Raw genomic sequence first — 25,928 nt, 5'->3', positions numbered from 1 at the left:
GTGATTCTCCAAGTGTGGTCTGTGGTTAAAAACGCAAAATCTGAGGCCTGACCTCAGAGTTACCAAATTGGAAATCCTGGGGGTGAGGCCCAGCAAACTATGGTTTAAGTCCTCCACGTGATTCTGATGGGCACTAGAGTTTGAGAACCATTGCGCTAGACAATGTGAATGGGGTGGGGTTATAGGAATCTGTATGTTTAACAAGCTCTCCTAAGGTACGTTGCAGGAAACATTGACATGGAGGATTTGAAAGTATTTGAAAAGTGTAAGTGACTTTCCAGATGGTAAAATACTATTTTCATTAAGAGGAACACGCTAAACAATAATAGCAAAGGTCACTAATTACTAAGCACTTAGTTGTGCCTCTGAGTCCACTTGCACAGCCTATTCTCACAACCCATGAAGGAAGTTAAGAGGTTGGACTCTGAAACCACAGTGCCTGGGTTCTTATCCAGCTTGTGACTTGGTTTGTGCATCTGTAAAGTGAGGAAAATGAAGGTACTTCCCTCATAGATTTGTTGTGAGGATTAAAGAATCTTATTGATCAGGGGACTTCCCTGGTGGTCCAGTGGGTAAGACTCCGTGCTCCCAATGCACGGGGCCGGGGTTCCATTCCTGGTCGGGGAACTAGATCCCGCCTGCATACCGCAACTAAGACCCCACGCAGCCTAAATAAATAAATGTTAAAAACCAAAAAAGAATCTTAATGATCAGCTCTTAGAACACCTGCCATGTTGGCACCACTTACGTATAAGCTGTTTTCATCATCCCTAAGCGCACCCTGTTAAAAGGTGGAGTTGAATCCAATCAATGCAACTCCTGAGTGTACTTTCTTAAGGCCTAAGCTACAGTTCAGTGGTTCTCAAAGTGTGATCTCCTACCAGTAGCACACCAGAGAGCTTGTCCGAAATGTAAATTATTAAAATTATTAGGTCCTATCCCAGATCTGATGAATTAGAAACCCTGGGGGTGGGGCTCAGTAGTCTTAAGTTTTAACAAGCCCTTCAGGTGATTCTGATGCACACTAGAGTTTTGGATCCGCAGCTACAGCTTTTAGAGGTTCTGGTGTGTGATTAGGAGAGTTTTCAAAAAAGCCTAGAGGTACTGGGAGCAATCCAGGCGTCCCTCCCACCTGACTGAGCGCAAACCCCGATTTAGCTGCGCTCATCAGCCTGTACGAGCTCTTCCTGCCGGCAGCGGGCTAGTGCGCAAGGCCTTCTGGGGCTTGTAGGCCGGATTGCTCTCGAGCTGGAGGCGCCTGCGTGTTGGCCGCCAACTCGCTCTAGTAGCTGTGGTTCGGGCTCGGGACCGGCTGCCATCTTAGTCGAGGGACTGAAGAGTCGCCGCCGCCCCGAGTCCCGGTAAAAATCCGCGGGCGGACTGGAGGTAGTTCTGGGGAGAGGGAGGGTCCTGGATAAGCGTGTCCGAGGAGAACGAGGGATGGAGAAGTGCGGCGCGTCAGCCGGGACCCCAGAGCTGCGGCTGCTTCCTCTTCCCCAGAGCCGGTGCCCGTGGGGGGCGCGGGGAGTTCGGGCTAGTGGCAGGGGCCCGGCGGGGGTCGGGGTGGGTCGGCTGGACGCACCCAGCGGCCACTCTTGGGCTTAGGCGTCCGGAGCCCCTCGCCTCGCGGGCGCCAATTTATGAGAGGACTGGGCCGCAGTGGGCGCCTGCAGGGTCTGGCCCCGAACCCCTCAGCCCCGCCTGGGGGCCACTCTGCCGCGGCCCGGCCTACGCGCGGGGCCGGGCGGCAGCGGCCGGCGCGGGCGACGTGGCCCTGCGAGGGGCGGTGGCCGGGCCCACCTGCCACCCGCTGCCCTTCCCGAGACTTTTTGGAGCCCCCACTCGCGAGAGGGGCCCAGTACAGTGGCTGCCTCTCTTCTCTCTTCCACTCCCCTCCTCCCTCCATTGTCCCCCAGCATGGTGGTCCCGGCCCCGGCGTCCTCCTCCGCGCCCGCTGTCGCCGCGGAGTTTTGCAGACGTGGAGCTGTCACTGTCCTTCCTCCTGAGAGTACCCTTTTCTTTAGTGGAGAGAAGAAAAAAGTAGCCGTGATGAGGACATGACTTAGGGGTGACTAAGTGGGGAACTTAAGTTTTCAGACTTAGCTCCGGGCCGCGACTCAAAGAGAGATAAACACACGGTCTGTGTGCCCCAGGTAGACGTTCGGCCCCAAGTTAGCGATGTAACCAGGTGAATTTGCAAACTACCCGAAATCCACGGTTCCCAATAACAACTCAGCTTGTTGTCTTGGTTATATTCATATCTTAATCTTGTTAGATTTTCTGCCATTATTCTATAGCTTCATTATACTTTTTTGGGAGTGAGTGGTGGGGAAGGAAGAGTGGGATTTTTCTTTGAAAATTAACGAGGCACTTGAGCCAGACACCTATCATTGTACTTAGTTGGAGTGTCGCATGTATTCCTAACATAATTAGGTCTTAAGGAAGTACTAAAGGCAGTGTATTTCCACCCTCAAAATGGGCTAAGGATTTGTTTTTCAGCCGAAGTAAAGTTCTCACGGCAGCTCTGGTGAGAGGCTTCACTGTGTATTCATAGGTTTACTCAAGGTACGATTACTTCATTTTTAAGATTTAGAAATGAAGGTGGAAATTCACCTGCTTTTTTGAACAGTGAATGTAAATTTTTTTGGGTGTGAGTTCAAAAGGAATTCCTTCATCTTCAGCATATGAGTCAAGTCAGCAAGGGTATGATATGAAATAAACAAGTGCAGAATACTTCTTCAGTGTATTCTAGAATAAATCATTTCTACATTAGTTAAAGAATTATCTTTACACCTATTGGAAGAGACAAACCACTAGCCCCCAAATTTGACCATTAGAATAATTAGGGGAGCTTTTGAAAAGTAGAAATTTCAGGGCCTCATTCCTTGAGATTGATTTAATACATTTGGGTTAAAACTTGCCTCAGGCAATTCTGATGGTCTTGGGAACCATTGAGACAAACAATACTTTGGATAAACCAAAAAGCTTTGAGACAATAGAGGAGGTAACCAGTTGTGTCCCGGTTGACCTGAGAAGGAGGAAGGATCTGCTCCTGGACCTAAGTTGGGTGTTAGGTGATGAGTAGGATGGGGATTGTGATGGGGAAAGGGAAGGAGGGCAGACAGAGGAAACACCTTAATACTGTGCGTAAATGGAGAGGATTGTGGAAGAAAAAGAGAGCAGGGAGTGGGATGGGGAAGGAGAGCACTGTGGATGTGAGGCCAGAAAGGTAAAAGGGTACTATATGAAAAGTTCTAAGTATAATGGGAAAAAACTTGTTTTATGTTGTTAGCAATAGATACACATTTTTGAACAGGGAAGTGATATGAGTAGATGTTTGCTTTAGAAAGATTGCTCTGGTGACAAGAGTGAAAAAGGATGGAAGAGTGGCTGTTGCAGAGGTCTAGGTGAGAAGTGAAAGGCTTGACCTTGTAGAGAGGCTGTGGGGATGATCAAGGGATGGGATTTAGTTCTTTACTAGTGCAGTATTGTTGCCCTGTTTTTTGTATGAGGATTTCTTTAGGGCCAGTCTGGGTAAAAGGTTCCTTTTCTGTCAAAAGAACCCATTAACAAATCAGAATAATATTGATAGGTTATGTATGTTAATGGTATCAGAATGTATTGTTCATTAGCTTTCTTGATCAGGTGCAATTTGTAGAATTTGGAGATTAGACTGAAATTTATGACTATCAATACTATTGATTTAAGCTTGTTGGAAGTGTTTTTCTCCCACCCTCAGAAACTTGGTTGTAGAATTTTAGAGTTGGAAGAGATTGTAGAGATTATCTACAGTCTGCAGTGGCAGATATATTTTGTTTTATGGGCCAACTTTCATTTGAAGTAGCTGCCAAAGCCCTGTGTTGAGAAGGATTTTGATCATATGCATTCTCTGGGAAAGTGAGTTATGATTGATTAGTGATTCCTCCTGTGGACACTAGTTATCTAATGGGTAGTATATGTGCCAGGTATATGCTATTCTTAGACTAGTCCAACCTGTTAGTTTTCTGTTTGCTTAAAAAAAAAAACTGGGACTTCCTGGTGGCACAGTGGTTAAGAATCTGCCTGCCAATGCAGGGCACACGGGTCCAAGCCCTGGTCCGGGAAGATCCCACATGCCGAGGAGCAACTAAGTCCGTGTGCCACAACTACTGAGCCTGCACTCTAGAGCCCACAAGCCACAACTACTGAGCCCACGTGCCACAACTACTGAAGCCTGCACGCCTAGAGCTCATGCTCTGCAACAAGAGAAACCACCATAAAGAGAAGGCCGCGCACTGCAACGAAGAGTAGCCCCCGCTCGCTGCAAGTAGAGAAAGCCTGCACGCAGCAACAAAGACCCAATGCAGCCAAAAATAAATAAATTTAAAAAAGAAAAAAAAAAAACTAGCTAAGAATCAGAGCTAGAAGTAGAACCAAGTTTTGTAACTCTTAGCCTCTTCTCCAGCGTATCAAGATGAATGTGCGCTACTAAAGAGCTTTTGGTATTAGACCAAAAGAAAAAAAGTATTTCTAGCCTGAGCCTCTTGACTGTTTAGTTAAGAGTTTAACAAGGAACTTTGGCCTAGAAGTCAGTTTTGTTGTATTCATTCTGGCTTAAGAAATTTGTGTTGGGACTTCCCTGGTGGTGCAGTGGTTAAGAATCCACCTGCTAATGCAGGGGACACGGGTTCGATCCCTGGTCCGGGAAGATCCCACATCCCGCAGAGCAACTAAGCCCGTGCGCCACAACTACTGAGCCTGCGCTCTAGAGCCTGCGAGCCACAACTACTGAGCCCGCGTGCCACAACTACTGAAGCCCACGTGCCTAGAGCCCATGCTCTGCAACAAGAGAAGCAACCATAATGAGAAGCCCGCGCACTGCAATGAAGAGTAGCCCCCACTCGCAGCAACTAGAGAAAGGCAGTGCACAGCAACAAAGACCCAACGCAGCCAAAAATAAATAAAAAAATTTATTTAAAAAAAAGAAATTTGTGTTAGTACTCATAGGAAATAGTGTTGTCGTCGTGTCCTCCCCCCCACCCAGCCCCGCTTCCTTTCTTGTTCCTCACCCTTCTCTGTTTTGGGTTTTGGGGATTGGTTTCCTTTATATGAATTAAGGCAAAAGTATATAAAGATTTTTTCCCCCCCTTCCTGTATTTATAGCACCTAGCCAAATTCTGGGCTCATAATAAGCACTCAGTAAAGGCATGTTGATTTTTGTGGCTGTAAATGATACTGGCTTTGAGTCAATATAAATTAGCAAGGGGGCGGGTTGCAGAATTGAATTGCAGCATTCTCTGGTTGAGAGGTCAGCCCTCAGCTAAAAATGTTGGGTTGGAAACTAGCCTCACAACTAGAAGTAGTTAACCAGAAGCTGTTCCTTGCCTCTGTCCTCTTTCAGTCTAGCAGTGTACTGTCCTTGGAGAGCTACTGCCAACTCAGCTCTTTACTTCTTTTCAGAACTGGCTATACTCTGATCCTTGGAGTACTTTTTCTTTTCTTATCCCTAGGAGCTTCCAAGTTGCAGGGATAGTCCTTACTGTGACCCCAATAGGTAGAGTATGTGTTTATATGGCCATCCTCGTTTTGCCATGTAGCTGTACGCAGGTGGGGGTCACCCCTTACGGAGTGTGAGTCATTTTCTCCCCGACTCACCTTCTTATCCTGCCTGCTCCATCAAAAATTACCTGTCCCATGAAACTTTTTAAAGGACATTGTGCTGTCAGATTCCTAAGGTCATTGCTGATCTGATGTGTTTAACCATAGGAATAGTGTGTTAATGGACCCTCCTTCCTCTCTCAGGTAACATGCATTTAACAGTGGCCTTCTGGAGACAGCGCCTTAACCCAAAGAAGTGACTCCAAACAGTGAAAACTTCAGGTATGGTGGCACGCCTGTGAGAGAGATTGGGGGGCAAGAATGGTGCTGAGGGTGAGCCCTGGTCATATTAACAGCTGTGAGGAGGTATGGGGAGACACCAGTGTTCATGCTGGCTAAATCAGTTGGTTGAAGAAATAGACAGTTTCTACTTGGACCTGAAACCCAAAGCTGCCTTTAGAAGGATTAGGCATATTGTACAATGTGAGCCACATTGTACTCTTAATTTGAGTCCTGAGGACTGACTTTTCTGTTTTTCTAGCTTCCCTAGACATACATAAACTTTTCCCACTTGTGCTATTTTATAAACATTTATCTCTGTATACTTGTCCAGACGTGTGCATGTATATGGTTAAAAAGTGTAGGAATTAAAAAGAAGACAATACGGTTCAGTGGAAAAAGAATAGAGGGCTTGGAAAGAAAAGGTCTGGGTTTTGATTTGATTTTGCCACTGACAAACTGATTGTTGGCAAATTACTTAATATTGACAGGACTCAGTTTATATATCTGTAAAATAGATGTGTTGATTCCTACCTGCCTCCCTGGCATTGTTGTGAGGATCAAATATTGGGTTGGCCAAAAAGTTCTTTCGTTCGTTTTTCTGTAAGATGTTACGGAAAAACCCAAACGAACTTTTTGGCCAACCCAATAAAATAATACATATTAAATCTTTAGAAAAAAAATGAATTCACAGCTTACGGCATTATGTAGATCTACCAGGTGGGAGGAGTTGGCAATAATATTGAAAAGGAAAGCAGGACAGGACAGATGCACTTTAAAAGATCAGGAGAGGAAAAATAATAAAAGAACAGGAGAGAGAAAAGGAAGACTACTGGTTAAGAATAAAAGTAGAGCATAGGAAATGTCAAGCAGTAAGAGAATAGGGAGTGAATGAAGTAGAGCATGTGAATTGGTTGGTGAGAAAGCTGAATAGGAGGAGAGGATCCCTTTCATTTGCCTAACCCTAACCTTGCAACTGTTGTCATTACCACCTTTCTTCATATGTGTCTCATCCATAGTGGGCTTCTTGTCTCCACTGTAAACGTCATAATAATAAAATGTTTATTATTCATTCAACTGTGTGACCCTTTGTGTTTAGCGTATATTTTTGTTAACAAATTGCCTTATAAATGCCAAGAGACCAAGGCTGTGACTTGCTTATTATGGTATCCCAGGTCACTGCTATAATAAAATATGTGCTTAATCTGTTTTTTTTTTTAATAATTATGGAGAGAAAAGAAGGAGATAGGGTGCTTTGTGAGAGATACTAGGGAAGGGAAGTGGTAAGAGGAAAAGTAGATAAATAAGAGATAGTAAGAAGAATTCTCAGAGGATAATGAAAGGGAAGACATGAAAATGAAAAAAATATGTAGAACAGAAGGGAAAAAGATGGTATTATCTGCAGTTAATGGAACAAGGCAAATTTCATATCTTTAATGGTGATGTAATACCTCACAAAAAGTTATGTACTGGGAAAGATCATTTTCCATACCAAATATCTTTAAAATATTTCTAAAAGTATCCACTTCATCCTGAGCTCACAGAGTAGTTCTTTGTGGGAAGAAAACTGGGCCAATATTCAGGAGACATGAGTTCTGGCCTTGGTATTGCTTGTTACTTAAATTCTGTGATCTTGAGCAATTTGCTTAAATCTCTCTGGACTGCATTGCTTGTCTATTGAAAGTATGAACACAATGCTCTCTCCTAGCTCTTTGATTATTCTCTGTGCTTCATATGCCGGCTCACTAATTTTTCAGGGCTTTGTTGATATCATAATATAGGACTGGTCTCAGGAAAATCTTATAATAGGACTTCATAAAATCCAGTGCTTTATAAATGAGAAGCCATTTTATTTAAGTTCTACTTTATTTATTTATTTGTTTATTTTATTTTATTTTTTTTTGGCTGTGCCGCATGGCTTGCAAGATGTTAGTTCCCCAACCAGGGATCGAACCATGCCCCCTGCAGTGGGAGTGTGGAGTTCTAACCACTGGACTGCTAGGGAATTCCCTTAAGTTCTACTTTAAACATTGGTAGAGAGACTTACAGGAAATCTAAGTATAGGAATGTTAAGTTTATAACACTCAATAAGCATTTATTGAGCCCCTGTTATGCTAGGTCCCAAGGGGTACTCTGCCTCAAGGATTTTGTGTTTTTGTCAGGAAAACAAACTTGTTCACCAGTAATTATTGTAAAAAGCAAGGTGATAAATGCTATAATAAGGATTTTGTTGCACTGCAATTTAAGATACTTGGATATCTTGGTTCCTTTAATATAATTGAATATATGCTAACTGCTGCTTTGTGCTAGACATTGCAGGGACTCATGGAAAAAGCAGTCCCTGCCCTCAAGAAACTTGCAGTTTTTTTCACGTCTACAAACTGTTTACCCTAATAGATATAACCTTCTACTCCAGGAGAGAGAAGGAGTTTTGTACTGAATCATCACTTTGTATTTTTAAACTAAGAATTCGTCTGCATATTGAACTTACCTTACTCCAGAAATAGTCTGATAACAAATATATGTTATTTTATTGGATTCCCTAAACTTTGTCAATTACAGAGAAATTTTTCTTTAAAGACCAGGAAAAAAATCCAGAAATGCCATCTGCATTTAGGTGAACTGTGGTTTGCTTTTTAGTCATTTGTGTAAAGAAAGAACAGGCTCTAAAATTTAGTCTTTGATTCTTCGTTCCAGAGAGTCAGTTCAGTTGGTCACAGAGGAAAGTACGGTAGGGAATCATATTGTAGGGGTAAACTGTGTACTGGAGTTAGATTGTCTGATTTTGAATTCTGGCTCTACCGTGTCCTGGCAGTATGACCTTGGCCAAGTTGCTTAACTTCTTTTTTTTTGTTTAATTTATTTGTTAAGTTTTTGGCTGTGTTGGGTCTTCGCTGCTATGCATGGGCTTTCTCTATAGTTGCGGCGAGCGGGGGCTACTCTTCATTGCAGTGTGCGGGCTTCTCATTGCGGTGTCTTCTCTTGTTGCGGAGCATGGGCTCTAGGCCAGCTGGCTCAGTAGTTGTGGCTCGTGGGCTCTAGAGTGCAGGCTCAGTAGTTGTGGTGCACGGGCTTAGTTGCTCTGAGGCATGTGGGATCTTCCTGCACCAGGGCTTGAACCTGTGTCCCCCACATTGGTAAGCAGATTCTTAATCACTTCGCCACCAGGGAAGCCCTGCTTAACTTCTTTGTGCCTTAGTTTCCTCATCTGTAAATTGAGAATAATAGTAGCATGTATCCATAGGGTTGTTGTGTGGAGTAAATGAGATAATGTATTTTTGCTTGAACAATAGTTGGCTCAAAGTAAGCAGGAAATGTTAATTGCCAGTATTACTGTTGTTGTTATTATCACATTATCATCATCACCAACCTTGTCCTTCTTAAAATTATCTTCTCAATTTATTAATTCATTCAGTAAATTTATCTAGGGTGAGCACTGTAAAGTCAAATGCCTACAAGGGCTAGATGAACATTTTAAACAGTAATGATAGATCAGATTGGGACTTAAGTGATTTAGGGAATTCATGTCACTCCAGTGAGGCAGCTGTTATGCAGCTTTGGCTCACTTTATTTTTTTTAAATTGAGGTGAAATTCATCTTTTTAAAATACATGATTCAGTGTTGGCTCACTATTGATCTGGCAGGGGGCTGAGGGGGGTGGCATGTAGACAGCGTGTGGCCTGAACATCTTAACTTTTTTCTGAGCAGAAGCTAGAATTCCAGATTTTGTGAGAAATTTTCATTTTTAAATGTTGGCAACTTAATGAATTCATAAAAAATTCTGTGAGCCAAGCAAATCACCACTGTGGGCAGGATTTGTCTTGTGGGTTGCCATTCTGCAGCCTCTGATCTGGGGCTCAATTTTTTGCAGCATAACCCACGTTCCCTGCCCTCTGGGAAGAAAGTCCTTGCCCATATAGAGATTTTTAAAGTTCAAGCAATACCTTAGAGCAGTCTAGGGCTGAATGAGGAGTATATAGAATAATTAAGGCAAAGAGGAGGAGAGAAGTTACTTAAAACTGGGATTCAGAATGGGCAAAATGGCAGGAATGGACTTGAGATGGTGGAAGTACAGTGAATTTAGATTAATCTGAAGAGGGTTTGTGTGGTCCGCGTAAGAAGAGAAAGTTTGGAAAAATTAAGCGAGACCAGTGTAGGGGCAGAAAAAATTTCTCTTCTTCCCTTCTAGGTTCTTTGACTGGTCTAATCATTGATATAAGACAGATTAACAGGAGAAAAACAAATTTCCTAAATATGGTATGGGAGCCCCATAAAAGTGTGAGACCCAAAGGGCAGCCAGCTAATAGAGGCTTATATGAACATCCTGAGCTAAGGAAAGGGGTAGGGGCCTGGGGATACAAAAGGAAGAGAAGAGGAGATGTTTGGAAAATAAAGGTTGCCTTGATACGCAGGTAAGTTTCTTAGGTAAAAAGATATCTCTGGCAATAGTTCTCTTCTTGGTACAGGCCTCCTTTCCAGTGTAAATTTAGGCAGTTGAGGGGGAGGTAAAGAGCTTTTACTGAATCTGCTGAGTTTTGATTGTTTTTAGCTCAAAATAATCCTTATGCCAAAGTAGCATATTTTGGGGTGAAAAATTCTGCTCCCCTTCACCAGCCTTCTTATTTTGGGATAACCTTAAGTCCTGTTGACTGACAGGATGAAATGGTATTTTATGAAGATTTATTTGGTAATATTGAGGTCTACAAGTATTTACTAGGGTTGGTAGGGTCTGGAGGTAGGGAGACCAGGCTAGGGAGGTGGTAGTGAGAATGGAAAGTGACAGACAGAAGCTTGTATTTGGGTCACCCTGTGACAGTAGGACCCTGCAGTAAAGAGGGCAGATTTTGAAAGCTTTTCTCATATTCATTCTTTGAATGAAAAACTGGGATATGTGAGGATAATGCTAAAGAGGCTATCCCTCTTTCTTTCTTTTTTTGGCTGCGTTGGGTCTTCGTTGCTGCGCGCAGGCTTTCTCTAGCTGTGGCGAGTGGGGGCCACTCTTTGTTGCAGTGCACGGGCTTCTCATTGCGGTGGCTTCTCTTGTGGAGCACAGACTCTAGGCGTGTGAGCTTCAGTAGTTGTGGCTCGCGGGCTCTAGAGCGCAGGCTCAGTAGTTGTGCATGGGCCACAGCAACAGTTAGTTGCTCCGCGGCATGTGGGATCTTCCTGGACCAGGGCTCAAACCCGTGTCCCCTGCATTGGCAGGTGGATTCTTAACCACTGCGCCACAAGGGAAGTCCTATCCCTCTTTTTTCATGTTGTGGATCTTCATTACTCAGCCCCAGCACCCTCTTTAATGATGGATCACGTACATAGTCTTATGATTTCCCAGCTTCATAAGAAGAATAGAAAAGGAAGAATCAAAGTAGTTCAACTGCTTATTATATTTCTAGTTTCACATTTTTGGTCAGCTCAGTTAACCTCTGAGGAGTTTCTGTAGACTTCAGTTTAAACATGGAATTTTTGTGTTTAACAAGGTTTGGAAACACTAACAAAAGATTTTCTTATGGAAAAGATGTAGAATTTTGTTGCAGAAACTTGACACAGTAATTAATTTATGATTTAGAATGTTTAAAAAAACTGATAAATGTAGAAAGGTGGAATGTGTTTATTTTGTATAAACAGAGTGATTTTTAGGATTTAATTTTCACCAGGCCTTTTGTTCTGTTTATACTTCCTCATGAAAATTTTCTTGACATACACAGGAAAGTTAATTCCTTATTCTTGACTAAAATGCAAAATGTAGTTATTGTAAGTAGTCTTTTTAGAAAGTAATTTGAATAGTGTGTTAGATATAGCCTGAGCATTCAGAGTATTTGAGATAGTAACATTTCCCTCACTGATGAATAAGAATACTGAACTGGGCCTATGAAAAGTAGACAAAGTTGCCACCATCATAGAGATGCAGCAACAGCATCAAATTGAGCTAAATTTAAGTCTCATTTAATGGAAAAGGGATTTGTTTTTTGTTTCTTGAACTTTTGAAGCATGGTCTAACCTAGATTTTGGAGTTCATTTGTTCTGAAAAATTAAAAGGGATTTTTAGGTGGCTCATTTAATTATAGGTCTGCTGTGGAAGAGGGATTAGCTGCATTTGCTTCTGTGGAAAGCTAGTAGTCAAAGGGAAATCCTAGATTATCTTTTTTTTCCCTTGAATTTCTGGAAGGAAAGAATTACTATAGGTCTTAATTAAAAACTGTATTATGTATGTATTGAAATGTGCAGAACCTAGGTACTGCTGCTTTTCCTTGTCCAGAATATTGCTGACATTGATCTGCAGTCATCTATTCTCCCTTTGTCTTTGCCCTTCAGGGTGTAAACTGTTTTCCTTTTTTTCATCTTGTTGGGGTTTTGGGAGAGTATGGAGATGTAGCACATATGTTCAGTCTGCCCTGTTTGATTTTACCATGTAAATTGATGTTTTCATTTCTAAGGGGCAAAGAAAATGATGAACTTACTTGTCCTGATTATTTTTCGTTTGTTACTGTGGTAAAATATACATAACAAAAATTTACAGTTTTAACCATTCTTAAGCGTTCAGTTCAGTGGCATTAAATCTATTCACATTGCTGTACACCTGTTACCACTATGCATCTCCAGAATTTCATCATTCCAAACTGAAACTGTACCTATTATTAAGCAATAACGCCATTCCCCTCCTCTAGTGCCTGGTAACCGCTATGCTAATTTTTGTCTCTATGTAGAATTTGACTGTTCTAGGTACCTCATGTAAGTAGAATCATACAATGTTTGTCCTTTGTGGCTGGCTTATTTAACTTACCACAGTGTCTTCAAAGTTCATGTTGTAGCATGTTCCAGAATTTCATTCCTTTTAAAAAGCTGAATAATATTCCATTTTATGTGTATATCACATTTTGTTTATCAATTCTTCTATTGATGGACAGTTGGGTTACCTTTTGGCTATTGTGAATAGTGATGCTATGAATGTGGCTGTATAAATATCTGTTTGAGTCTCTCCTTTCAGTTCTTTTAGGTATATTCCCAGACGTGGAATCGGTGAATCAAGTAGGAATTGCAGGTTTTTTTGGTTGTTGTTTTTAAATTTATTTTTTTATTGAAGTATAATTGATTTACAATGTTGTTAATTTCTGCTGTACAGCAGAATGACTCAATTATGCACATATATACATTCTTTTTTATATTGTTTTCCATTATGGTTTATCCCAGGATATTGAATGTAGTTCGCTGCGCTATACAGTAGGACCTTGTTGTTACTAATTCCATGTTAATTTTTTTAGGATCCACCATAGTGTTTTCTGCAGCAGCTATACCATTTTACATTCCCACCAGCAGTTCACAAGAGTTCCAGTTTTCTACACCCATGCCAACATTTCATTTGTTTTCTTTACTTTAAAGAATAGTCATCCTTATGGGAGAAGTGGTATCTCATTGTGGGTTTTTTTTCTCATTTCTCCAGTGCTTAGTGATATTGAGTGTCTTTTCATGTGCTATTTGTATATCTTTTTTGGAGAAATGTCTGTTCAATTCCTTTGCCCATTTTTTAATTGGGTTGTTTGGTTTTTTGGTGTCTTAATTATCTTGTAGGCTGCAGCCTACCTCTTCTGGGTCTTGTGCTAGTCCTCCTTCTTTCCTATTGTTGACAAAGCAGCTAGAACCATTCTCTAATATATAATCCCTCAGTAAATGGATGTTTGATAAAATGTTAAAAGTAGTGCTTTCTGGAAAGATGAAGGTTGGTTGGGGCATGACCTTCATTACATTTTTCTCTAGTTTTGGAATTGTCTATTCTCTTTTAACCATTTACTTGGTGGGGTAAACATTTATAAAGGATAGGGAAAGAAGTCTCTGTGTCATCCAAGTTTTATATTATTTTTATTTATTTATTTAAAAAATTTTATTTATTTATTGATGGCTGCGTTGGGTCTTCGTTGCTGCAGGTGGGCTTTTTCTCTAGTTGTGGCGAGCGGGGGCTACTCTTTGTTGCGGTGCGTGGGCTTCTCATTGCAGTGGCTTCTCGTTGCGGAGCATGGGCTCTAGGCACGTGGGCTTCAGTAGTTGTGGCTCACGGGCTCTAGAGTGCAGGCTCAGTAATTGTGGCTCACGGGCTTAGTTGCTCCGTGCCATGTGGGATCTTCCTGGACCAGGGCTTGAACCCGTGTCCCCTGCGTTGGCAGGTGGATTCTCAACCACTGCGCCACCAGGGAAGCCCCCCAAATTTTATTTTGGAGAAGGAAAATATGGGATCTTATTAAAAGAAATTTGGCTCTTAGAGGACTTGCTCTTCCTGTTTGCCTAAGAAAATATGAATCAGCCTGAGGTATCCAGACAAGGGTTTTACTTTCTGTAATTCTGAAGGGAAAAATGTCTGTTTTAATTATTTCAGTGATTACTTGATTTTGTGTGATGATTTGGAATTTCTTATTTTGAGACTGTGCTGTTTGGTAGGGTTCTTTTTGTTTTTGTTCAAGAGGGGTTTGGGAGTGGTCCTAAACTCAATATATATTTTAATAATTTTGAAAAGGACCAAACTGAATAAGTTCAAGTACAGCAATGACATAAGTATTTTTTTTCATTTGTTTCCCTGTTTTTCTCTGTTTTCTTTTTTTTTTTTTTTTTTGGCTGATTTATGGAACTGTGGCTTTAAATCATGAAATTAACATTGAGCAAGGCTAGAGATCTCAGTTTTTGGCTGCGTCTTCTGTTCTGACCTTGGACAACCCATTTTGATTGGGTTGTTTATCTTATTATCAAGCTGTAAGAGTTCTTTGTGAATTCTGGATGTAAGTCCTTTATCAGATATGCGTTACATTTTACCAATATATTCTCCCAGCCTTTAGCTTGTCTTTTCATTTTCTTAATAGTGTCTTTTGAAGAGTAGAAGTTCCTAATTTTAATGAGGCTTAATTTCTCGGTTTTTTCTTTTATGGATGGTACTTTTGGTGTCACAGCTAAGAAATATTTGCTTAATTGGGCAATCCATTTAACTTTCCTGGATTTCCATATGTTTATCTGTGAGAACAAATAAGATGTGTGTGGTATTTTGCCTTCTTTGAAATGATATTTTTAATCAGTTCCTTCGGCACTCAAAGTAGAGGACGTAGTCTTGGAATAGAATACTAAGGTGAAAATCTGCTGGCCCAAATTGGAGTGTAGAATTGGCTCTGCTTTCATAATCCTATTTGTTTCCTAATGGATAAGTGGTAATTTGTTTCTCTTCCCTTCCCCCAGTATTTAGGGCTCTTGGATGTAAATGATTCTCTCTCTGATTTTTTTTCTGGGTTTTTAATACAGTGTTTATAACAATGCTTTTTTAGTTCTTTTAATATAAATGCATGAATTTGTTTATAAAGTATACATAGACATTACTCATTAACTCATTAGTATTGATATCTAGTTTACTTGATAGTTCTTAAATAATGTGTAAAAATGATCTGAGAAAGGTTTGCTGGAAGGATGGGGATAGTGGCTATCCAGGGTCTTATTTTGAGGAGAATTCATGGGTTTTAAGAGATAGAAATAAGAGTTTCTTGGAAGCCAGGAAATTCAACTTTATATTTAATTAGGTTGTATAATTTCACACAAGCATTGGTTGCAAAAGAGAGCAACAGTTATAGTAGTACAACAGTAGTTATATTTATTGTGGCATGTCGAATCCTTTAAACTCTAGCGGTAAATAGTCAAAGCCAGGACACAGCTGGTAACAGTAGTTAATATTATCATGTTTGTCAGAGAGCTGTTTGGGAGAACTAGGAGAAAATTGCCTTCTGCAATACTGGGTACAAAGTTCAGACCTGCAAATGAATGCTAAAGGTTCCAATTCTGGTGCCAGTTTTCTTAAACTCTTATACTATTGAACCTTGAAAGTTGTACCTTCCTTTATTTCTCTTTGAATAAGATAATTGTCTTTTTATGTATATGCTTTAGAATCCACGCTGGATTCCCATTTGGCTGGAAAATGGGAAAGAACTGTCAGTGATCTGAGATCATTATGTGATGTTCAGAGCCAAGGTGTCACTGTTGTGGGGGATACGGGGTGGTCCAAATCCTACTTCTCTATTAAGGTAACTTTCTCCAGTAAATAGGAAAGCAGCTTTTTCCCATCATGAGTGGGTTGGAGTTCATTTTCTCTCCTTTTCTTGAGAAATTAAGTTACAGAAATGAGTAATTACTTTCTGCCCTAACGCAAAGAACTCTTATCCCCTCTGACAATACAACACGTACACCAAGGTTAGCTTCTTTGTTATCATTAGTGGAGAATGGGATCTAAACATTGCTCCTTCGTCTCTGCTGCTGTGTTCCCAGTGAACAGGAATTAGTTTTCAACCCAGCTGGGTAGTGTGGCTACTGGTTGCATACACAGGAACCGTTACCAACTCCCATGTTTCCACTTCCAACTGGATTGAGGCTGGGGTCCATTCTTAATAAATATGTATTTATTTATTTGGCTCCTCCGGGTCTTAGTTGTGGCACTTGGGATCCTCGTTGCTGCGTGCGGGATCTTCTTTGCAACAGTGGGATCTAGTTCCCTGACCAGGGATCGAACCCTGGCCCCCTACATTGGGAGCACAGTCTTAACTACTGGACCACCAGGGAAGTCCCTGGAGTCCATTCTTCATAGTAGTGGCTGGTGAATGAAGACAGATTTTTCAAAACGGGTCCTTTGATACATAACTTTTTTGAGTAGGGGTTTGGGAACTTGGCTGATTGGCCCTACCCATGGGAGACTACTCAGTATTTACAGTTACCATGTATGCTTCTGTATTTTAGTAAGGCTGAGAGTTTGACTTCATTTGGTTTTAGTTCTCTGAATACCACTGTGTACTTTAGCTCTTTGAACTCTGTACTTTCTGCTTCAACAAGCAAGTTTTCTCCTTACTGGTTTTGTGTGTTTTCTGAAATGTCTTTTTGGTGGCTTCTTTTTTCTTTTTGGTTGCATTGGGTCTTCATTGCTGCACGCGGGCTTTCTCTAGTTGCGGCGAGCGGGAGCTTCTCTTGTTGCGGAGCACGGGCTCTAAGCACACGGGCTTCAGTAGTTGTAGCACATGGGCTCAGGAGTTGTGGCTCGTGGGCTCTAGAGTGCAGGCCTCAGTAGTTGTAGCACACGGACTTAGTTGCTCCGGCATGTGGAATCTTCCATGACCAGGGATCGAACCGTTTCCCCTGCATTGGCAGGCGGATTCTTAACCACTGTGCCACCAGGGAAGTCCTTGGTGGCTTCTTTTAAGAAATTATAGGCCTATATGAAATTATTGAAGGGTTTTCTAGGTCACAGTAGATGTGGCCTATAAAAATAACTGATTATGTTGGATATGTTACTCCTGAAAATAAACCAGGCAAATTTCATAATATCCTGGTTATTTAATAATTTATCTATAAATAGGATATTTAAAAATAAGACTACAAATGTAGTTTGTCTGTTTGTTGCTTATGGGACAAGATGTTACTGAAATAATCTTGTGAAATGTCTTTTTCCACTGCCTTTCAGGAAGATGTTAAGGTTAGAAGGTTTTTTAAAAATATTTATTTGTTTATTTTATTTATTTTTGTCTGTGTCGGGTCTTAGTTGTGGCACACAGGATCTTCGTTGAGGCATGTGGGATCTTTCGTTGTGGCGGGTGGGCTTCTCTCTAGTTGTGGTGTGTGGGTTTTCTTTTCTCTAGTTGTGGTGTGCAGGCTCTAGGGCACATGGGCTCTGTAGTTGTGGTGCTCGGGTTCCAGATCATGTGGGCTCTGTAGTTTGTGGCATGTGAGCTCTAGTTGAGGTGTTTGAGCTCAGTCGTTGTGGTACGCGGACTTAGTTGCCCTGCGGCATGTGGGATCTTAGATCCCTGACCAGGGGTCAAACCCACGTCCCCTGCATTTTAAGGCGGATTCTTTTCTTTTCAAATTTTTAAATAAATTTTATTTATTTATTTACTTTTACTTTTGGCTGCCTTGGGTCTTTGTTGCTGTGCGCGGGCTTTTTCTCTAGCTGCAGTGAGCGGGGGCTGCTCTTCGTTGCAATTCATGAGCTTCTCATTGGGTGGCTTCTCTTGTTGCAGAGTACGGGCTCTAGGCACACGGGCTTTAGTAGTTGTGGCGCTCGTGCTCAGTAGTTGTGGCTCGCGGGCTCTAGAGTGAAGGCTCAGTAGTTGTGGTGCATGGGCTTAGTTGCTCCGTGGCATGTGGGATCTTCCCGGACCAGGGCTCGAACCCATGTCCCCTGCACTGGCAGGCGGATTCTTAACCACAGCACCACCAAGGAAGCCCCTAAGGAGGATTCTTTACTACTGGACCACCAGGGAAGTCCCAAGGTTAGTTTTTATTGCTGGCAATGTAGACATTCTGTCACATTTTTCTAGTGTGATAGTAAACATAACTCAAAATAAATGATATAGAAGTGTTAAGAACTGGCCCTATTTTAAGTTTCTTTGTAACTGACAGACTAATAAGTAATAGATTATTTTAATATTGTACTAGATTTTAGATTCAAACTGATATCTTCATTGGTTCAAGTCAGTGGTTTACTAGGTGAAGATACAGACTCTGCACCACTGTATTTGATTGTGAAGGGACTTCCCTGGTGGCACAGTGGTTAAAAATCTGCCTGCCAATGCAAGGAACACGGGTTCAAGCCCTGGTCTGGGAAGATCCCACATGCCGTGGAGTAACTAAGCCCTTGCGCCACAGCTGCTGAGCCTGCGCTCTAGAGCCTGCGAGCCACAACTACTGAAGCCCGCACGCCTAGAGCCCGTGCTCCGCAACAAGAGAAGCCACTGCAATGAGAAGCCTGTGCACCGCAACAAAGAGTAGCCCCCACTCGCTGCAACTAGAGAAAGCCCGGACGCAGCAACGAAGACCCAACACAGCTAAATAAATAAATGAATTTATATTAAAAAAAAAAGATAGGTTAATCTAGCTGTGAGATGTAGATGTAAAAGAGAGATACTAGAAAGGAAGAATGAGTCCTGGAGAGATCTCCCCAAGATATATAGGAGATCTACTGTCAATTTTTTTTCTTTTTTGTTGTAGAAACTATTTTAAGAGCATTTTTTGTCATTCACGTTGGGAATATGCTTTTTGTAGACAGGTTTGTTGAGATGTAATCTACACATAATAAAATTCATTCTTTTTAGGTATACAGGTCTTTGAATTTTGATAAACACTTGAAATCTTTACTTGTGCTCTTTTGTAGTCATTCATCTCTCCCCAGCCCCATTCCTTAGGAAGCACTGATGTGTTTTCTGTCCCAGTAGTTTTGGCTTTTCCAGAATGTCATGTAAATAGAATCATAGAGTATGTTAGTTTCCTAGGACTGCTGTAACAAATTAGCACAAACTGGGCAGTTTAAAACAACACAACTTCAGTTTTTCATGTTTTAGGAGTCTAAAAGGCCAAAATAAGGCATCACTGGAGTTGGAACCTCTCAGAGGGAGAATCTGTTCAATGCTTCTGATGATTGCTGGCATTCCTTGTCTTGTGTATACATCTCTCCAGTCTATGTTTCCATTTTTACCCTGATCCAATATAACTTCATCTTAACTTGATTACATTTGCAAAAATCCTATAAGACCAAGTAAAGTCAAATTCTGGGTTCCAGGTGGACGTAAGTTTTGGTGGAGACAGTATTCAACCCAGTACCTAGAATATGTAGCCTTTAAAATTTTTAATGTTTTAAATGTTGTTTTAAAAATTCATCATACAGTAAGATTGGCTTTTTTTGGGTGTACGGTTGTATGAATTTTAACACATTTATTGATTCTTGTAACTAATACCACAAGCAGGATACAGAACAATTTCATCACAGCAAAAGCCTCCCTTGTTCTGTATTTTTGTAGTCATATCCACCCTCAGTTAACCTCTGGCAGCCACAATTTGTTCTTCATTCCTTTAGTTTTGTCTTTTGGAGACTGTCATGTAAATGGAATAGTACATATGTAAACTTTTTTTTTTAAATTATTTGCTTTATTTTATTTTATTTTTTTAGTTTTATTTATTTATTTATGTATTTATGGCTGTGTTGGGTCTTCGTTTCTGTGCGAGGGCTTTCTCTCTAGTTGTGGCAAGTGGGGGCCACTCTTCATCGCGGTGCGCGGGCCTCTCACTATCGCGGCCTCTCCTGTTGCACAGGCTCCAGATGCGCAGGCTCAGCAATTGTGGTTCACGGGCCTAGTCGCTCCGCGGCATGTGGGATCTTCCCAGACCAGGGCTCGAACCCGTGTCCCCTGCATTGGCAGGCAGATTCTCAACCACTGCGCCACCAGGGAAGCCCTGTGTAAACTTCTTGAGACTGGGTTTCACTCAGTATGATGCCTTTGAGATTCCTCCAAGTTGTTGCATTTTTAAAAAATTTATTGCTGAGTAGTATTCCAGTGTATGCATGTACCGCAGTTTATCGATTTACCTATTGAGAGAGATTGAGTTGTTTCACAGATCTTGCAGTTGTGAATAGAGCTGCTTGTAAACATTCTTGTACAGATTTTATATGGACATATGTTTTTATTTCTGTAGGCAAGGTTTCTCAATCTTGGCACTATGACATGTTGGTCTGGATAATTCTTTGTTGTGGAGGGCCATCCTTCACATTGTAGGACATTTAACAACATCCCTGGCTTCTGCCCACTAGATAGCAATAGCACCCACCCCCACCATTGTTTAAAAAAAAAAAAGTCCCGGAGGACAAAATACCCTCTGATTGAGAACCTCTGCTCTAAGGTAAATACCTAGGAATGGGATTGTTGGGTCATGTGGTAAATGTGTTGAATTTTATAAAAAATGGGCAAAACGTTGTCCAAATTGGATGCGCCATTTTGCTTTTCAACCAGCAGTACATGAGGATGCTTTGCATCCTTGCCAGCCCTTGATATTGTCAGTATTTTCTTGTTTGTTACTCTAATAGGAGCGTCATGGTATCTCATTGTGATAGGGTACTCTTTATTTTCTTTTTTTAATCAGTTCTTTATTTTGAAAAAAATCTACAGAAAAGTTGAAAAAAATAGTATAGTGAATACCTGTAAACACCTTGCTTATATTGACCTCTTGCCACATTTACTTTTTCTCTAGATGTACTTTTAATTTTGCTGAACCTGAGAAAGTCATTTGCAGCCATCATGATACTTCACCCCTGAACACGTTTACGTTACTTCTCCCAAGAAAAAGGATATTTTCCTATAGGACCACGATAGTATGTGTTAGTATTTCTAAGAAAATTAACAATTCCATAATGTCATCTAATATATTCACATTTTCCCAGTTATCACCAAAAGTCTTTTGTGTTTTTGTCCCTACGTATAGGATCCAATAAAGGTTCACACATTTTGTTGTTTTGTCTTTTTAGTGTCTTGACCTAGAACAGTCCTTTTGCCTCTAGTTTTTCTTCTTTTTTTTTGCCGCACAGCACAGCTTGCAGGATCTTAGTTCCCCGACCAGAGATTGAACCCGGGCCCTAGCAGTGAAAGCACCTCTTCCTGACCACTGGACTGCCAGGGAATTCCCTTGCCGTTTTAGTTTTTCAGTGTTAATTTTTTAAGAGTCCAGGCCAGGTAACTGGTAGAGTGTCATGTATTTTGGATATAATTATTTCCTCATTATTAGATTCAGGTCAAACATTTTGGGGGCAATAGTACTAGTCTAGGTGATATTGTATACTCATTTTTTTCTTCATTATATCGGGCAGCACATCAATGGTGGAATGTCACTCTAACGGTGTTGGTAAGTTTATTTACTTGGTTAATGTGATACTATAAGATCTCCATAATAATCATATACTTTTCACTTTGTAATTAGTAAGTAAGATGTGGTGTAATAATTTGAGGCCATATAAATATCCTGTTTTCTAATAACCTTTTACTATTGTATTAGTTATCTATTGGTGCATAACAAATTATCCCAAAATTTAGCTGCTTAAAATAACAAACTTTTTATCTTACATAGTTTCTGTGGGACAGAAATTCAAAAGTGGCTTAGCTGGATGGGTCTGACCCTGGATCTCTTGAGGTCACAGTCAAGATGTTGGCTGAGGCTGCAGTTATCTGAAGGCTGCTAGGGCTGGAGAATTAGCCTCTAAGGTGTCTTTCTCATGTGGCTGACAGGTTGGTGCTGGCTCTTGGCAGGAGGCCTCAGTTCCTTGCCACATAGCCTGTTTCCCTGAGAACAAGTAACCCAAAAGAGCAAGTGGCATTGCATTTTTTAAAAAAAACTGTGGTAGAGTGCACACGATACTAAATTTACCATAGTAATCATTTTTAAGTGTATATGTTTCAGTGGTATTAAGTATATTCATATCATTGTGCAGTCATCACCACCATCCACCCCCAGATCTCTTTTCATCTTGCAAAATTGAAACTGTACCCAATCAACGGTAACTCCCCATTTCCTCCTCCTGTGAGCCCAGTTAACCACCGTTCATTCTGCTTTCTGTCTCTGATTTTGACTACTCTTGGTACCTCATATAAGCGCAGTCATCTTTTTGTGGCTGGCTACTTCACTTAACAAAGTGTGTCCTTAAGGTTCATCCACGTTGTAGCACATGTCAGAATTTCCTTCCTTTTTGAGCCTGAATAATCCATTGTATGTATTTACCACATTTTGCTTATCCATTCATCTGTTAATGGACACTTGGATTGCTTTCACATTTTAGGCATAATGAATAATGCTGCTGCTATGTACAAATACTTCTTCAAGACCCTGCTTTCCATTTTTTGGGGTATATACCAAGAAGTGAAATTGCTGGATCATATGGTAATTCCATTTAAAAAGTTTTAGGAAATACTATACTGTTTCCCACAGCAGCTTACTGTTTTACATTCCTACCAGTATGCACAAGGGTTCTAGTTTCTCCACATTCTTGACAACATTTGTTATTTTCTGGGTTTTTTTTTTTTGGTAATAGCCATCCTGTTGGGTGTGAGGTGGTATCTCATTGTGGTTTTGATTTGCATAGTGGTGTTGAGTATCTTTTCACGTACTTAATGGCCATTCTTCTTTGGAGAAATGGCTATTAAAATCTTTGGTCCATTTTTGAATTGACTTGGGTTTTTTGTTGTTGAGTTAGGAGTTATCTATATATTCTGGATATTAATCCCTTAGATGAATGATTTGAAAATAATTTCTCCCATTTTGTAGGTTGCCTTTTCACTCTTTTGATAGTGTCCTTTGGACATGTTTTAAATTTTCATGAAGTCCGATTTGTTTATTTTTGTTGTTGTTGTTGCCTGTGCCTTTGGTGTCATATATAAAAATCATTACAAAATCCAGTATTGTGAAGCTTTTGCTCTATTTCTAAAAGTTTATAGTTTTAGGTCTTGCATCTAAGTCTTTGACCCTTTTTTAAAAAGAATTTATTATTTATTTGGTTGTGCCAGGTCTTAGTTGCGGCAGGTGGGCTCCTTAGTTGTGGCAGGTGGGCTCCTTAGTTGTGGCAGGTGGGCTCCTTAGTTGTGGCATGTGGGCTTCTTAGTTGCAGCAGGTGGGCTCCATTTGTTGGTTTTTGTAAGTGGTGGTAGGTATCAGTCTAACATTATTGTTTTGCAAGTGGATATTCAGTTTTCTCAGAATTGTTTGTTGAAAAGACTGTCCTTTCCGCATTGAAAGGTCTTGGCACCGTGTCAAAAATCATTTTGCCAGGGAATCGTGTGGGAGAGGGGGGTTGGGGGGAAGAATCATTTTGCCATATATGTAAGAATTTATTTCTGGGCTCTCTATTCCAATAGAATAAGTCTATATGTCTGTATTTATGCCACACTGTTTTGATTATTGTAGCTTTGTACTAAGTTTTGAAATCAGAAAATGTGAGTCCTCCAACTTTGTTGTTTCTTTCAAAGTTCTTTTTGCTATTTAGGGTCCCTTGAGATTCCATATGAATTTTAGGATGGATTTTCTATTTCTGAAGGAAACATCATTAAGATTTTGATGGGCTAGACAAGGCAGTTGAGAAGGAGGGAGCGTTTGGAGGTGGGCTTGGCTTGGCGTGCACTCCGCACCTCAGGAACGTTATTGCACGTGGAACGTCTGCTTTTGGCAGACTATTGCCCAGAAGAAAAGATGTTTGGTTTTCACAAGCCAAAGATGTACCGAAGTATAGAGGGCTGCTGTATTTGCAGAGCTAAATCCTCCAGTTCTTGATTCACTGACAGTAAACGCTATGAAAAGGACTTCCAAAGCTGTTTTGGGTTACATGAGACTCGTTCAGGAGACATCTGTAATGTCTGTGTCCTGCTTGTGAAAAGATGGAAGAAATTGCCAGCAGGATCAAAAAAAAACTGGAATCATGTGGTAGATGCAAGGGCAAGACCCAGTCTAAAGACTACACTGAAACCAAAGAAAGTGAAAACTCTATCTGGAAACAGGATAAAAAGCAACCAGATCAGTAAACTGCAGAAGGAATTTAAACGTCACAATTCTTTTTTTTTTTTTTTAAATAGTTTTCAAAGTTTTTTTTTTTTTTTTTTTTTTAAGTTTAATTTTTATTTATTTATTTATTTATGGCTGTGTTGGGTCTTCGTTTCTGCATGAGGGCTTTCTCTAGTTGCGGCAAGTGGGGGGCCACTCTTCATCGCGGTGCGCAGGCCTCTCATTATCGCGGCCTCTCTTGTTGCGGAGCACAGGCTCCAGACGCTAAACGTCACAATTCTGATGCTCGCAGTACCACCTCAAGTGCCTCTCCAGCTCAATCTCCTTGTTATAGTAACCAGTCAGATGATGGCTCAGATACAGAGATGGCTTCTGGCTCTAACAGAACGCCAGTGTTTTCCTTTTTAGATCTCACATACTGGAAAAGACAGAAAATATGCTGTGGCATTATCTATAAAGGCCGTTTTGGGGAAGTCCTCATTGACACACATCTATTCAAGCCTTGCTGCAGCAATAAGAAAGCAGCTGCTAAGAAGCCGGAGGAGCAGGGGCCAGAGCCTCTGCCCATCTCCACTCAGGAGTGGTGACTGAGGTTTATGTAGAAGGGGAACAAAAAATGATTTAAATTTTGGAAAACACCAACAAAATGACCTTCCTATTTTTAACTTGGATATCTGTTATTCTGCCAAAAGATGATTTCTAGAATAGTTTTGAGTGGGTTATTTTCCCTCCAGTTCCACAAAGTCTGAAGCCAGTATCTAGCTTACTAAAAGAAAAAGAAGTGTACATAATATTTAAGATGCTGAGTATTTCATAGGAAAGCTGAATGCTGCTGTAAAGTGCTCTTTAAGGCTTTTTAAAAAAATTCCCTTCTAATGAATGAAATTAGGGGAATTTCAGGGGACAGAGATGGGATTTGTTGTATGATAAACGTATGTAGTTTTAGTCTTTCTATATTGAGAAGCAGTGGTTGGGGCATTTTTTAAGATGGCTGGCTACACTTGTTTTCCTTCGTTACAATAAGTTTGTCATAACTCAGTAAACACAGACTTGCCCCTAGAGGTAGCTGTTAATAACTTTGAAATATTAAGGTGTTGCCAAGGTTCTGATGATTCAAACCTGTACTACTGAATATTAAGCAGGACGGACTAAGCTCTCTAGTGCGAATATCTTGAAGGAGTAATTTCTAAATATACAGAGGTAACTTGACTGTATATGTTGCATCCTGTGTCACCTCCCTCCATATTGATATTTGATAAAGTTTTTAATTTATATGAAACTTCTAAAGCAGAGTCAAAATTCCTCTTGGGGAAATGTCAAATCTTTAGGATAGGCAATCCTATATGAATAGTACCAAAGCATTACCCCTTGGTAGAGAATGCACTCTATTAAAAATGTTAAATTATCTGAAAAATAAAATGTGCAAGTCTTCAGGATGGCACATGAAAAACACAAAGGTTAATGCTTCTTGGGGCACATTTCTTAGAGGGCTTGCAAGTGTGTAAATAATTTGTTTATGTTACATGACTGGTGACTTCATTGAAAATCTGCACAATTCAGTTTTAGCTCTGGATTACTTCGGTTGACCTTTGTGAAGGTTTTATCTGTGTAGAATGGTTGTTTGACTTGTTTTAACCTATTAGGGTTTTGGGTTTTGGGTTTTTGTTTTTTATTTTTCATTCTATATTAAAGTAAAATTCTACTAAAAGAAAAGAGGTGTGTGTTAATGCTGAGTGGGTTGGTTTTGGTTTGGTTTCTTT

The 25,928-nt window shown here is 40.7% G+C and overlaps 1 protein-coding gene and 1 pseudogene across 4 annotated transcripts in view; both read left to right on the top strand.

Annotated features, from left to right (window-relative positions):
- The first annotated feature begins 1,260 nt into the window (after window positions 1-1,260).
- The window catches only part of ITCH (itchy E3 ubiquitin protein ligase), a 123,884-nt gene continuing 99,216 nt past the window's right edge, over window positions 1,261-25,928 (top strand). Inside the window, exons 1-2 of one of the 4 annotated variants that reach the window (XM_059897630.1) lie at window positions 1,261-1,361; window positions 5,782-5,859. The gene's annotated coding sequence lies outside the window, so the exon portion shown is untranslated. Of the gene's footprint in view, window positions 1,387-5,781; window positions 5,860-25,928 lie in introns of all 4 variants that reach the window. The other 3 variants (XM_059897632.1, XM_059897629.1, XM_059897631.1) reach the window with 3 other exon arrangements.
- LOC132348852 (SIN3-HDAC complex-associated factor-like) lies at window positions 23,739-25,029 on the top strand (annotated as a pseudogene).

This window comes from Balaenoptera ricei, chromosome 15 (genome assembly GCF_028023285.1).
Source record: "Balaenoptera ricei isolate mBalRic1 chromosome 15, mBalRic1.hap2, whole genome shotgun sequence".
NCBI lineage: Eukaryota > Metazoa > Chordata > Mammalia > Artiodactyla > Balaenopteridae > Balaenoptera > Balaenoptera ricei.
The sequence above is the reverse complement of the archived record's forward strand: the minus strand, read 5'-3'. Positions and strand labels throughout refer to the sequence as shown.